Here is a 14,372-nt window from a genome sequence, read left to right on the forward strand (position 1 = left end):
TTGGATACTAGCCCTTTATCTGATATGTCATTTGCAAATATTTTCTCCCATTCTGTCCGTTGTCTTTTGGTTTTGTGGACTGTTTCTTTTGCTGTGCAAAAGCTTTTTATCTTGATGAAATCCCAATAGTTCATTTTTACCCTTGCTTCCCTTGCCTTTGGCGATGTTTCTAGGAAGAGGTTGCTGCAGCTGAGGTCGAAGAGGTTGCTGCCTGTGTTCTCCTTTAGGATTTTGATCGACTCCTGTCTCACGTTTACGTCTTTCAACCATTTGGAGTCTATTTTTGTGTGTGGTGTAAAGAAATGGTCCAGTGTCATTCTTCTGCATGTGACTGTCCAATTTTCCCAACACCATTTGTTGAAGAGACTGTCTTTTTGCCTTTGGACATTCTTTCCTGCTTGGTCAAAGGTAAGTTGACCATAGAGTTGAGGGTCCATTTCTGGGCTCTCGATTCTGTTCCATTGATCTATGTGTCTGTTTTTGTGCCAGTACCATACTGTGTTCGTAGGTGTTCAGAATGGTTTGATCCCTATTCAGCTGAATTCCTGAGACCAGACAAAATCCAGGTCTCCTACTCCTCTGCCATCTTGCTTCTCATTGAAATTTTGGTTTGGATTTCCCTGATGCTGAGCGATGTTGAGCACTTTTTCATGTGTCTGTTGGCCATTTGGGTGTCTTCTTTGGAAAAATGTCTGTTCATGTCTTCTGCCCATTTCTTGATTGGATCATTTGTTCTTTGGGTTTTGAGTTTGATAAGTTCTTTAGAAATTTTGGATACTAGCCCTTTATCTGATATGTTATTTCCAAATGTCTTCTACCTTTCTGTCAGTTGTATTTTGGTTTTGTTGACTGTTTCCTTTGCTGGGGACAAACTTTTTATTTTGATGAAGGCCCAATAGTTCCTTTTTGCCCCTGCTTCCCCTGTCTTTGGCAATGTTTCTAGGAAGAAGTTGCTGTGACTGAGGTCGAAGAGTTTGCTGCCTGTGTTCTCTCAGATTTTGATGGACTCCTGTCTCACATTTAGGTCTTTCAACCTCTTGGAGTCTATTTTTGTGTGTGGTGTAAAGAAATGGTCCAGTGTCATTCTTTTGCATGTGACTGTCCAATTTTCCCAACACCATTTGTTGAAGAGACTGTCTTTTTTCCACTGGACATTCTTTCCTGCTTTGTCAAAGATGAGTTGACCATAGAGTTGAGGTCCATTTCTGGGCTCTCTATTCTGTTCCATTGATCTATGTGTCTGTTTTTGTGCCAGTACCATACTGTCTTGATGATGACAGCTTTGTAATAGAGCTGGAAGTCTGGAATGGTGATGTCATCAGCTTTGCTTTTCTTTTTCAACATTCCTCTGGCTATTTGGGGTCTTTTCTGGTTCCATACAAATTTTAGGATTATTTGTTCCATTTCTTTGAAAAAAGGTGATGGTGTTTTGATAAGGATTGCATTAAATGTGCAGATTGTTCTAGGTAGCATTGACATCTTCACAATGTTGGTTCTTCCAATCCATGAGCATGGAATGTTTTTCTGTTTCTTTGTGTCTTCCTCAATTTATTTCATGATTATTTTAGAGTTTTCTGAGTACAGATCCTTTGCCTCTTTGGTTAGATATATTCCTAGCTATATTATTGTTTTGGGTGCAATTGTACATGGGATCGACTCCTTAATTTCTCTTTCTTCTGTCTTGGTGGTGTATAGAAATGCAACTGATTTCTGTGCATTGATTTTATATCCTGCCACTTCACTGAATGCCTGTATGAGTTCTAGCAGTTTTGGGGTAGAGTCTTTTGGGTTTTCCACATAAAATATCAAATCATCAGCAAAGAATGCGAATATGACTTCTTTGCCGAATTGGATGGCTTTTATTTCTTTTTGTTGTCAATTGTTGTGGCTAGGACTTCTAGTACTATGTTGAATAGCACTGGTGATAGTGGACATCCCTGCGGTGTTCCTGACCTTAGGGGGAAAGCCCCAGTTTTTCTTCATTGGGAATGACATTCACTGTAGGTTTTTCATAGATGGCTCTTGTGATCTTGAGGTAGGTACCCTCTATCCCTACACTCTGAAAAGTTTTAATCAAGAAAGGATGCTGTACTTTGTCAAATGTTTTTTTCTGCACCAATTGAGAGGATCATATGGTTCTTGTTCTTTTATTAATGTAGTGTATCACACTGATTGATTTTCAGATGTTGAACAAACCCTCCAGCCCAGGAATAAATCCCACTTGGTCGAGGTGAATGATCCTTTGAATATACTGTTTGATCCTATTGGCTAGTATTTTGGTGAGAATTTTTGCATCCATGTTCATCAAGGATATTGGTCTGTAATTCTTCTTTTTGATGGGGTCTTTGTCTGGTTTTGGGGTCAAGGTAATGGTGGCCTCCTAAAATGAGTTTGGAAGTTTTCATTCCATTTCTATTTTTTGGAACACTTTCAGAAAAATAGGTATTAATTCTTCTTTAAATGTTTGGTAGAATTCCCCTGGGAAGCCATCTGGCCCTGGGCTCTTGTTCGTTGGGCAACTGTTGATGACTGCTTCAATTTCCTTAGTAGTTATAGGTCTGTTCAGGTTTTCTATTTCTTCCTGGTTCAGTTTTGGTAGTTGATACATCTCTAGGTATGCATCCATTTCTTCCAGATTATCGAATTTGCTGGCATAGAGTTGCTCATAATATGTTCTTATAATTGTTTGTATTTCTTTGGTGTTGGTTGTGATCTCTCCTCTTTCATTCATGATTTGGTTGATTTGGGTCATTTCTCTTTTCTTCTTGATAAGTCTGCCCAGGGGTTTATCAATCTTACTAACTATTTCAAAGAACCAGCTCCTAGTTTCATTGTTCTGTTCTAGTGTTCTTTTGGTTTCTATTTCATTGATTTCTGCTCTGATCTTTATTAATTCTCTTCTCCTGCTGGGTTTAGGCTTTATTTGTTGTTCTTTCTCCATCTCCTTTAGGTGTAGGTTTAGGTTGTGATTTTGAGACCTTTCTTGTTTCTTGAGAAAGGCTTGTATTGTTATATACTTTCCTCTCAGGACTGCCTTTGCTGCATCCCAAGATTTTGAATAGTTGTGGATTCATTTTCATTAGTTTCCATGAATATTTTAAATTCTTCTTTAATTTCCTGGTTGACCTATTCATTTTTTAGTAGGATGCTGTTTAGCCTCCATGTATTTGAGTTCTTTCTGACTTTCCTCTTGTGATTGAGTTCTAGTTTCAAAGCTTTGTGGTCTGAAAATATGCAGGGAAGAATCCCAAACTTTTGGTACCGGTTGAGACCTGATTTGTGACCTAGGATGTGATCAATTCTGGAGAATGTTCCATGGGCACTAGAGAAGAATGTGTATTCCGTTGCTTTGGGATGGAATGTTCTGAATATGTCTGTGAAGTCCATTTGGTCCAGTGTGTCATTTAAAGTCTTTATTTCCTTGTTGATCTTTTGCTTAGATGATCTGTCCATTTCAGTCAGGGGGGTGTTAAATCCCCCACTATTATTGTATTGTTGTCAATGTGTTTCTTTGCTTTTGTTATTAATTGCCTTATATAATTGGCTGCTCCCATGTTAGGGGCATAGATATTTACAATTGTCAGATCTTCTTGTTGGATAGACCCTTTAATTAGGATATAGTGTCCTTCCTCATCTCTTATTACAGTCTTTGTTTTAAAATCTAATTTGTCTGTTGTAAGGATTCCCACCCCAGCTTTCTATTCATGTCCATTAGCATGGTAAATCATTTTCCACCTCCTCATTTTCAATCTGGGAGTGACTTTGGATCTAAAATGAGTCTCTTGCAGAGAGCATATTGATGGTCTTGTTTTTTTATCTGATCTGACACCCTGTGTCTTTTGATTTCGGCATTTAGCCCATTTATACTCAGGATAACTATTGAAAGATATGAATTTAGTGCCATTGTATTGCGTGTAAGGTGAGTGTTATTGTATATTGTCTTTTTTCCTTTCTGGTCTATATTCCTTTTAGGCTCTGTCTTTGCTTAGAGAACCCCTTTCAATATTTCTTGGAGGGCTGGTTTCCTGTTTGCAAATTCCTTTAGTTTTTGTTTGTCCTGGAAGCTTTTTCTCTCTCCTTCTATTTTCAATGAGAGCCTAGCTGGATATAGTATTCTTGGCTGCATATTTTTCTTGTTTAGTGCTCTGAATATATCATGCCAGGCCTTTCTGGCCTGCCAGGTCTCTGTGGATAGGTCTGTTGCCAATGAAATGTTTCTACAATTGTAAATTACAGACCTGTTTTCCCGAGCTGCTTTTAGGATTTTCTTTTTGTCTCTGAGACTTGTAAGTTTTACTATTAGATGTCAGTGTTGACCTATTTTTATTGATTTTGAGAGGGGTTCTCTGTGCCTCCTGGATTTTGATGCCTGTTTCCTTCCCCAAATTAAGGAAGTTCTCTGCTATAATTTCCTCCAATATGCCTTTTGCCCCTCTCTCTCTTTCTTCTTTTGGGATCCCAATTATTCTAATACTGTTTCATCTTATGGTATCAGTTATCTCTCAAATTCTGCCCTCGTGATCCAGTAGTTGTTTATCTCTTTTTCTAAGTTTCTTTTTTCTCCATCCTTTCATCTTCTATATCACTAATTCTTTCCTCTGCCTCATTTATCCTAGCAGTTAGAGCTTCCATTTTTTATTGCACCTTATTAATAGCCTTTTTTGATTTCTACTTGGTTAGATTTTAGTTCTTTTATTTCTCCAGAAAGAGTTTCTCTAGTATCTTCCTTGCTCTTTTCAAGCCCAGCTAGTATCTTTAAAATCGTCATTCTGAACTCTAGGTCCGACATCTTAGTAATGTCTATATTGATTAGGTCCCTGGCAGTCAGTATTGCCTCTTTTTCTTTTTTTTGAGGTGATTTTTTCCATCTTGTCATTTTGTCCAGAGGAGAATAGATGAATGAAATAACTAAATGCTAACAGTGTAACAATGACCCCAGAAAAATATACACTAAAGAAATCATAAGAGGCTTGAAAGCAGGGTAACAGAAAGGGAAAGAAAGAATAAAGAAAAAAATAAATAAAAAATGAGAAAGAGAAAGGAAAAGTAAAAGAAAAAAAAGAATATGATCAAATATGATCAGGCTGGTGAAAAATTAGTGCCACACACTAGATTTTGGGCATATTTTGGTCTGTTAGAAGAATGTGACTCCCAAAATTTTAAAGAAAGGAAAACTTATATATGTACAAAAATAAGGGTAAATACAATGAAGGGATGGAATATGACTGTAAGGATGAACATTAGAAAAGATTTTATAAAAGGAATTGATAAGAAGTTGGTTGAAAAAAGAAAGAAGAGAAATAAAAAAAAAAAAAGGAGAGAATGTGATCAGGCAGGAGACTAGAACAAAGCCATACACTAGAGATTAAGGTATATTTTGTTCTGTTAGAAGAAACTGTATCCCAAAATTTTAAAGAGAGAACAACTTATATACATATATACCAACAATAAGGTTAACTACAGTGAAAGGATAGAATATGACCCTAAAAATCAAAAATAAATAAGATTTTTAAAAAAGGGATTTGATAAGATGTTGGTTGAAAAAGGGAAAAAGAAAAATTCAAAAAAATTAGAAAAAGAAAAAAAAAGAATTAAAAAAATTTAACTTTCAAAGACTAAAGAATCCAGGAGAAAAAACCATGAATTCTATGTGCTGTATTCCCCTAGTGCTGGAGTCCTGCCTTTCTCATTGATCGGTAAACTTGGTCTTGGCTGGCTATTCTTGCTGATCTTCTGGGGGAGGGGCCTGTTGCCATGATTCTCAAATGTCTTTGCCAGAGACGGAATTGCCCCACCCTTGCCATGCCGGGCTATGTAATAGCTCGGGTTTGCTCTTGGGAGCTTTTTTTTCCCTGCAAGCTTTCATACAGCTTTGGAGGACGAGAGTGAAAATGGCGGCCTCCCAATCTCTGCCCTGGAGGAGCCAAGAACTCAAGACTCTACCCCTCAGTGAGCTCCCAGAGAAAAGCAGTAATCATTCCCATCTCCCCCGTCTCCAGCCATACTCCGTGCTCACCCACCCTGTGACAGAGCATTTTTATCTCTGGCACATGACCCCATTTGGAGTCTCCAGGCCCATCAGATTCCTGCGGTGTGCTCTCCTGCCACTCCTCCCAGGGGAGGAAGGGGATTCTCCTTGGATCTGCCACTTGTTGGGTGCCTGCTGGAAGAGCAGTGGCCAAACTGTGCCACGGATCACGGTTTATGGCCACCCAGACCTGAGAGCCCGCGCCTTGTCTCTGTCTCTGCAGCTGGCTTCCCTGCTCCAATACCTGGGAGCTCTGCCATAGTCAGGCACCCCTTGTCTTCCTGTGACCCTGAGGGTCCTGAGACCACACTGTCCCAATGAGGGTTCCACCCCCCGCTTAGCCACTAGAGCGATGTCCCTCCTTGGAGCCGACTTCTAAAAGGTCCGATTTTGTGCTCCATTGCTCTATCACTTGCTGGTAGCTGGCTGATGGAGGCTCCTTCCCCCCTCGGTCTATCTTCCCAAATATCGCCGTGCTTTCACTTCTCCACATGTCTTACCTTCCAGAAAGTGGTCGCTTTTCCGTTCAGAGAGTTGCTGCTATTCTTTTCTTCAATCTCCTGTTGAGTTTGTAGGTGTTCAGAATGGTTTGATCCCTATCCAGCTGAATTCCTGGGACCAGACGAAATTCAGGTTTCCTTCTCCTCCACCATCTTGCTCCTCCCTCCAACACTTTCTTTATATCACTACCAAAGGCACATTTTCTACAATCCATTTTTGACTACTTTTAATAATTTTCCATCATTCCCCGTTGTTTCCAGGATAAAGCCATTGACTTGTATTTTGTACCAGTTGACAAGAGCATTTCAGCTTCATGGTTACTTACTCATTGTCTGAGGTCCCACAGACTCCTTTTAAGAATGGAAAACAGAAAAGTCAGGGAAAATATGTTCACTGGGGTTCTATCTCCTTGGGAGGTGGCACCAGAAGCTGGGATCTGGGGTGCATGGGAAATAAATTGGGATTTCTCATGTCTGCTCATAATGATGCAATGGCTGGCCAAAAAATTATTGATTGTGAGCTTTTGATGGGTTACTACATAAAATCCTTAGCTGCAAGATTAGGAACCCAAACTCTCACTCCTACCAACAACCCCCATGGCTTTGCCATGTATTTTTCAGGAATACTGACAACTTCTTATTTTCAATACACAGACAGGTTCAGATGACCATCCACCTCCTCCCAGGAAGACAAATAAATGAGTTTGGGCTTTAGGAGGTGATCCCAGTACATGATATATAACACCATCCTTGATGTCATTAATGTTTACTTATCCTGCCTTATTGCCAGCCACTCTTTTTGTTCAGCAATAGTAATATCGTCTGCAATTCATTACTTTTTGTTTACATTTTTTATCTTGTGCCTTTACGTGTGCTTTTCTTTCTATGTAGAGGTCTGTTTCTGCTCTTTTCTATCTTGCCTACCAAGCAGCCAAATTTAGCTCAAATATCAGGTATCTTGTACCACCCCTGTCATCACGTGCTCTTGGGGCATGATCTCTACATTCCTTCTGACTGATGGTACATTGTACATATTTATGTCATAATTGTCATGGTATATATCAAATATTTATTCACATATTTCTCTCCCTGATTAGAGTATGAGTTCCTTTAGGAAAAGGGCTTTGTCTTTTTCATTTCATCCAAATTGATACTCAAGAAATGTTTGCTATTTAAGAGTGGGGACAAAAATTGCAAACCTGTGAGCCTCTATATTTACAAACTCAAGTAGTACCATCTCTATTTTATTAAAGTACTTTAGAAACATCTACTATGTTCATGTAGTATGTCATAATAATCAAAAGCAAGCTACCAACAAGAAAGATCTGACTAGTTACTGAGGAAGTACCACTTATTTTTTGCTTATCTTTAACTTTTATTATAAAAACGTTCAAGCATATAAGGAAACTGAGAGAATATTATAATAAACATACTCTCTGTCAACTTAACAATTGATGGCATTTTTCCATATATACTTTATGGTTTTGGATTTTGCTTGTTTTCTTGCTGAAATATTTTAAAATCAATTTTATCATCTCTCTTTAGTTGCTGAATTGTTCAGGTCTTGTTGCTTGCTGCTGTTGTTGAGTTCTTCAGTGTCCTTGCTTGTTTTATGTCTAGCTATTCTATCAAATGTAAGAGAGGAAAGTGGAAGTTTCCAGCTATTCTTGTCTACTTCTTTCAGTTCTATCAGTTTTTATTCATGCATTTTGAGGCTCTTTTATTTGGTGCATAAACACTTAGGATGGCTGTCACTTCTTGGTGCATCAGCCCTTTTTCCATTATCGTGTATATTTCATTGTCTCTGATAACATTTTTTTAAAAGATTTTATTTATTTATTAGAGAGAGAGAATGAGAGAGAAAGAGAGAGAGCATGAGAGGGGGAAGGATCAGAGGGAGAAGCAGACTCCCTGATGAACAGGGAACCTGATGTGGGACTTGATCCTGGGACTCCAGGATCATGACCTGAGCCAAAGGCATTCACTTAACCGAGCCACCCAGGTGCCCTCTGGTAACATTTTTTTTCTTCCTGAAATCTACTTTATTTGCTATTATATAGTTACTCCAGTTGTGCTTTGATTAATGTTTATCTAATATAACTTTGTCTATCCTTTGACTCTCAACCTGTCCAGATTGTTATATTTGAAATCAGTCTCCTGAAGACAGCATACAGTTGGGTCCTGTTTTGTAATCCACTCTACTAATCTCTGTCTCTCTCTCTCTTTTTTTTAAGATTCTATTTATTTATTTGAGAGAGAGAGAGCATGAGGGAGGGGGGTGGGAAAAGGGAGAGGGAGAAACAGACTTCCCGCTGAGCAGGGAGCCTGATGTGGGGCTCAATCCCAGGACCCTGAGATCATGATCTGAGCTGAAGGCAGGTGCTTAACTGACTGAGCCACCCAGGTGCCCAAGAACAGCATTCATATTTTTCTATAATGTTTTTACTATATATCTTTGTATAGCGTTTTTAGTGATTGCTCTAAGTATTACGTTTTATATACATAACTTATCACACCTTACAGGTATCATCATTTTGCCAGTGAATTGGAAAAAAATACTTGCTTCTCTTTCCATCCCTTTATCCTTCTCCACTTAAAATTGTTTTAAATATGTCCTCTATAAACATTTGGAATCATATCAGTGTTATACTTTTGCTGTAACTGTCAAGCATAGTTTAGAAAACTCAAAAGAAGGAAAGTCTATTTTATTTACCCATATTTTTGCTTATGAGGCTCTTGTTCTTTCCTGATTTTCAAGCTTCCTCCTTTTATCATTATCTTTCTGTTTAGAGAATTTGCTTTAGCTCTCCTTTTATGGTAACTCTGAGGTGGCACATTTTTTCGGTTTTTCTTCATCTGAAAATGTATTGATTTCCCCCTTGTTTGTGAAGAATATTTTGCTAGGTAGGAGTTATTTTCTCTCAGCACTTGAAAATAGTGTGTTTTCCTGGCCTCCATGGTTTCTGATGAGAAATCTGCCATTCAAATTGTTTTTGCCTGTAAGTAAAGTACTATATATTTTATTGCTACTTTAAAAATCTTTTCCTTTCTCTTATTTATTTATTTTTAAGATTCTATTTATTTATTTGAGAGAAAGAGAGACAGAGATAGCAACAGAGATAATGAGAGAGAACACAAGAGGGGAAGAGGTGGAGAAGCAGGCTTCCTGCCAAGCAGGGAGCCCGATGTGGGACTCGACCCAGGACCCCGGGATCATGACCTGAGCTGAAGGCAGACGCTTAACCGACTGAGACACCCAAGGGTCCCAATTTTTTAAAATTTTAATTATGAGGCACCTAGTATAGATCTTTTCGGGTTTATTCTGTTTATTTTTTTTCGGGTTTATTATGTTTAAAATTTAAAATTTACTCAGATTCTTGAAGATTTAGGTCTCTAGCCAAATTTGGGGAGTTTTCAGTCATTTTTTCTTTAAGTATTGTTCTTTTAGACTCATTTCTTTCTCCTCCTCTCTGGACTTTGATAATACAAATGCTACACCTCTTTTTATAGTCCCAGAGATACCTAAGGTTCTCTTTATTCTCTTTTTTATGGTCTATTTTCCCTCTGTTGTTTAGACTGAGCAACTTTTCTTGTTCTATTTTCAGGCTCACTGATTCTTTCCTGTGTCCTCTCCATTCTCATGTTTAGTCCATCCACTGAGCTTTTTCTTTTATTTATTATATTTTTGCTTCAAAAATTCCAATTTGATTTTTTCTTCATATCTTCTATTTCTTTGCTGAGGTTTTGTATTTTCTTTTTAATTTAAGAGTGTTTGTAATTGTTTCTTAAAACATTTTGATGATGGCTGCTATAAAACCTTTGTCAGATATTTCTACCATAGCAGCCATTCTGATGTTGAATTATGTTAATTCTCTTTGTTTCATTCAGTTGTAGATCTGTTCCTTGACGTGATGAGCAATTTTTAAATTGCAGTTTGGACATTTTCATATTATGATATGAGAGGCTGTATCTTATTTCAACCTTTGTTTTACATGTTTTTATTTGGCATTTTAGGGGAGGGGATACTGCCTCATTACTGCCATGTGGATATAGAAGTCCATGTTCCCCAGTTAACCTCCACTGACAGCCATTCTCATTACTGCCAGGTAGGAGGTTCTTGCTCTCCACATGGTCTCCAGTCACTGTGTAGAGGTGGCCTTGTTACTGCTGGTTGATGATGGAAATCTCTAGGCCTTCTCTGACATTACACAGTGGGGAAAGATGTGGAAACTGGGATCCCCATGTGGTCTTTACTGACACCATGAGAAGGAGAAAGCTTTTGTTGAGAGCAGTTGGGAATGAAAACTCTAGCTCTCCTTGGCTTTCTCCAACTCCACCCTGACATGGGGGTCGGGGCACCTCACTGTAGCCTCATGAGTGTAGTAGTCCATTTTCCTTAGTCAGCCTTTACTGTGGACCACAGTTTTTCTCATTTGCCGTGGTAGAATGTTTATTAGGTAAAAGTTTTCTATTTTGCTAGGCTGTCCTTTCCTGTTCCTTTGGATACAGAGAGATTTTTACTGGGAAGCAGATTTGTATTGTTTTGTTCATGCTTCTTCACATTTCTGATTTGCTGCTGTCTGGAATATTATGATGTAAAAAGAAAACCTAAAGAAATCACCACTGTGAAGTTCCCTGAGTCCTGAGATCCCTGGGCAGATTGCCTTCTCTACACCTTTTAAAGTCTTCCTATATCTGTTTTTTATACGATATCCAGGAAACTATTTTCCAGTTGTGATTTACATTTTTATTATTATTATAAGTTTTTGTTTTAATTCGTTAGTTAGCATACAGTGTAATATTAGTTTCAGATGTACAATATAGTGATTCAACACTTCCATACAACACCCAGTGCTCATCACAACAAGTGAACTCTTTAATCCCCATTACATATTTTCCCTATCCTCCACCACCTCCCCTCTGGTAACCATCAATTTGTTTTCTATAGTTGGGAGTCTGTTTCTTGGCTTCCCCCTCTCTATTTCCCTTTGCTCATTTGTTTTGTTTCTTAAATTCCACATATGAGTGTAATCAGATGTTCTTTGTCTTTCTCTGACTGACTTATTTTCGCTTAGCGTTCTTTTTGATGGCTGAGTAATAGTCCATCACACACACACACACACACACACACACACGCACACACCACATCTTCATCCATTATCCACTCATTAGTTGATGGACACTTGGGCCCTTTCCATAATTTAATTATTATAGACAATGCTACTATAAACATCAGGGTGCATGTTTCCCTTCAAATTAGTTGTTTGTATTCTTTGGGTCCATACCCAGTAGTGTGTTTGCTAGACCATAGGGTAGTTCCATGTCTGTTTTGTATATGATATCCAGTAGTATTAATTGTACTTAAAGTTAGGTGAGACTAACTTTAGTTGTATAGGAAGGATAGGGAGAAGTGTGTTTGTTTCATTTTTCCAGAAGGTGAGGTCTCTTCTGTTTCTTTCAATTTAGAGAGAACCCTGCTGTCCTCAGAAGCAAGGAAATCCTCAAAACTGAATAGGGTTCTGACAATCTCCGAATCAGCTTGAAGGAGATTCTATGGGTCAAAATTGACACAATTGAAGCACATCTCCCAAAAATGATGATCACAACTGATGGAAACAAAAAAATCTATCCCTGTGTATATAATTCTACAATTATATTCACCAAATGGAAAGCCACACACACACAAATTAACAAAATGTATCTGACACTATTTGAGGTGATTATTACACCAAATCCTTTCTTTGAAAATTGAAAATTTGAAGGAAAGAAGTAAGCATGGAACTGCCTTTCCAATACAACAGTATGTCAAGGTAACCAAAATGTCAATTTCTGAAGCAAAAGCTCTTTATACAGAAGGAATTATTGGATTTATGAATCCTAATGGAATAATTGATTCAATCATCATCAAAGGGTGGCAAAGTTATTATTTGAAAGTTCGTCAGAAAATGAAGTATTCACATCGTGCAAAGTTATCGTTTCACATATCATTACTAGTCCTGAGGGCTGCAATGCAACTTCAATGGAGAGGCGTGTCTGTCACTGGTTTAACCCAGTGATTAATCTCAGCATCACTATTAGTGACCTTATGTCACTGGATGTGTCCCCTGAGGTGATGCAAATGAAGTTTATAGCAGCTCCTGTGAAGACTCCTCCTAAAATATATAATCTGATCTAGCTGAGCCTTTAGATTTAACTTTCAGTTAACTATATGAAGACAGAAGAACAAGCTAAAGCATGTCAGGACAAATGTTGGAAAATCCAGAATGTGGGTCATTTTGTAGACAAGTGGGAGGCCCTTTTCCAAGTCAATAGCTTGTGTAGGAGCAGCGTCGTCCTATTTACTTGAACCTGATTACAGCTCAATTCTGATTGAGACTTCCTAGCAGCTTTTAAATACTCAATTTGACCACAGTAATATATCCTCAAGGGTAGAAGCACCAATGACACATGACATTCAGTATTTGCTAATCATCACTCTTTATGCAAGATGCACCTGCATAAAGAAGAAAGATGGAACTGGTAGAGCCAAACCCTTATTTCAGAGTCTAAAAAACACACACCTGGTTTTCAGTACTTTTCCCAAGGATACTTTAGTACCGTTTTTCCTACCCCAAATGAGATGGTCTTTATAGACAAATTATCAGAAGATGCAGATTCTAAAGAATTTTTAGTGTCATTGGCTGTTTCAGAGGTAATGGCATATAGTGCAAAGAGCACAGGGGCTGGACCCAGGCTCCCTTCATTTGAATCCCAGCTCAACCAAATGCTAACTGTAAGCTTTGACAGATTACTAAGCCTCTCTGTGCTCTAGTTCTTCATGTGTAAAACGAAGACAATAATAGTACCTATGTTATGGGGCAGTTTGAAGTTAAACAGATTAATGTATATATAAAGCAGTTTGCAAAGACCTGCCGCCCACCATACCAGTTCTAATGTTAGTTAATATTGCCATCAGAACAAATCCCATGATTGATTCAAACCAGCTGAGATCTATATAAAATGTGCGCAGTAGAAACCCCTCACATTCAAGCCCTTCCCCTACCCGAGATGGCCTGAGACTAGCTCTACTATTGACTTTCAGCATATCCTTTAAGGCTTAGCTCAAATGTTGAAGATGTCCCTACTGTCTTCAGCTGAAAAGTAATGCTACTTTATGTCCACTCATCTCTTTTGTAATATTTGTGCAACTTATTTATTTTTAAATATTTTATTTGTATATATATATATAATTTATTTATTTATTTAGAGAGAGCACATGCATGCATACTTGCACTCGCATGAGTGGGGGAGGGAGGAGCAGAGAGAGAGGGAGAGAGAGAATCTCAAGCAAGCTCTGCCCATTGCAGAGCCTGGTACAGGGCTCAATCTCATGACCCTGAGATCATGACACGAGCAGGAATCAAGAGTCAGATTCTTAACTGAATGAGCTCCCCAGGTGCCCCATATTTTGCATGCAGGTTCTTATTTCATCCAGCAAAACTTAAGCTCCTTTATATGGTCCTAGATCTTACAATTAGTGAGCACTTCCTGTGTGCCTGCAGTAATTTGTTTGAGTGACATATTTTAATTCACCTAATTCCTCCAACAACCCTGTGAAGCTTATTTATTATCCATCTCTTTTATAGATGGGGCAGAAGCCGTGGGCAGAGTGGTAGTTTAACTGCTGAAAGTCGCTGCTCACAAGGGCTGGAGCCGGGATTTGAATGCGGGTGGTCTGTAAGCCAGAGCAGAGCATTATATTGGAATCCCGAATGCCGAGAGAGATTTCTAGGAAAAATATTGGGGAGGTAGACTGTAGGCTGAGCTCTCTCTCCTTCACCTCCACCCTGTCCAAGCACACACAC

Source organism: Zalophus californianus, chromosome 12 (genome assembly GCF_009762305.2).
Source record: "Zalophus californianus isolate mZalCal1 chromosome 12, mZalCal1.pri.v2, whole genome shotgun sequence".
Taxonomy (NCBI): domain Eukaryota; kingdom Metazoa; phylum Chordata; class Mammalia; order Carnivora; family Otariidae; genus Zalophus; species Zalophus californianus.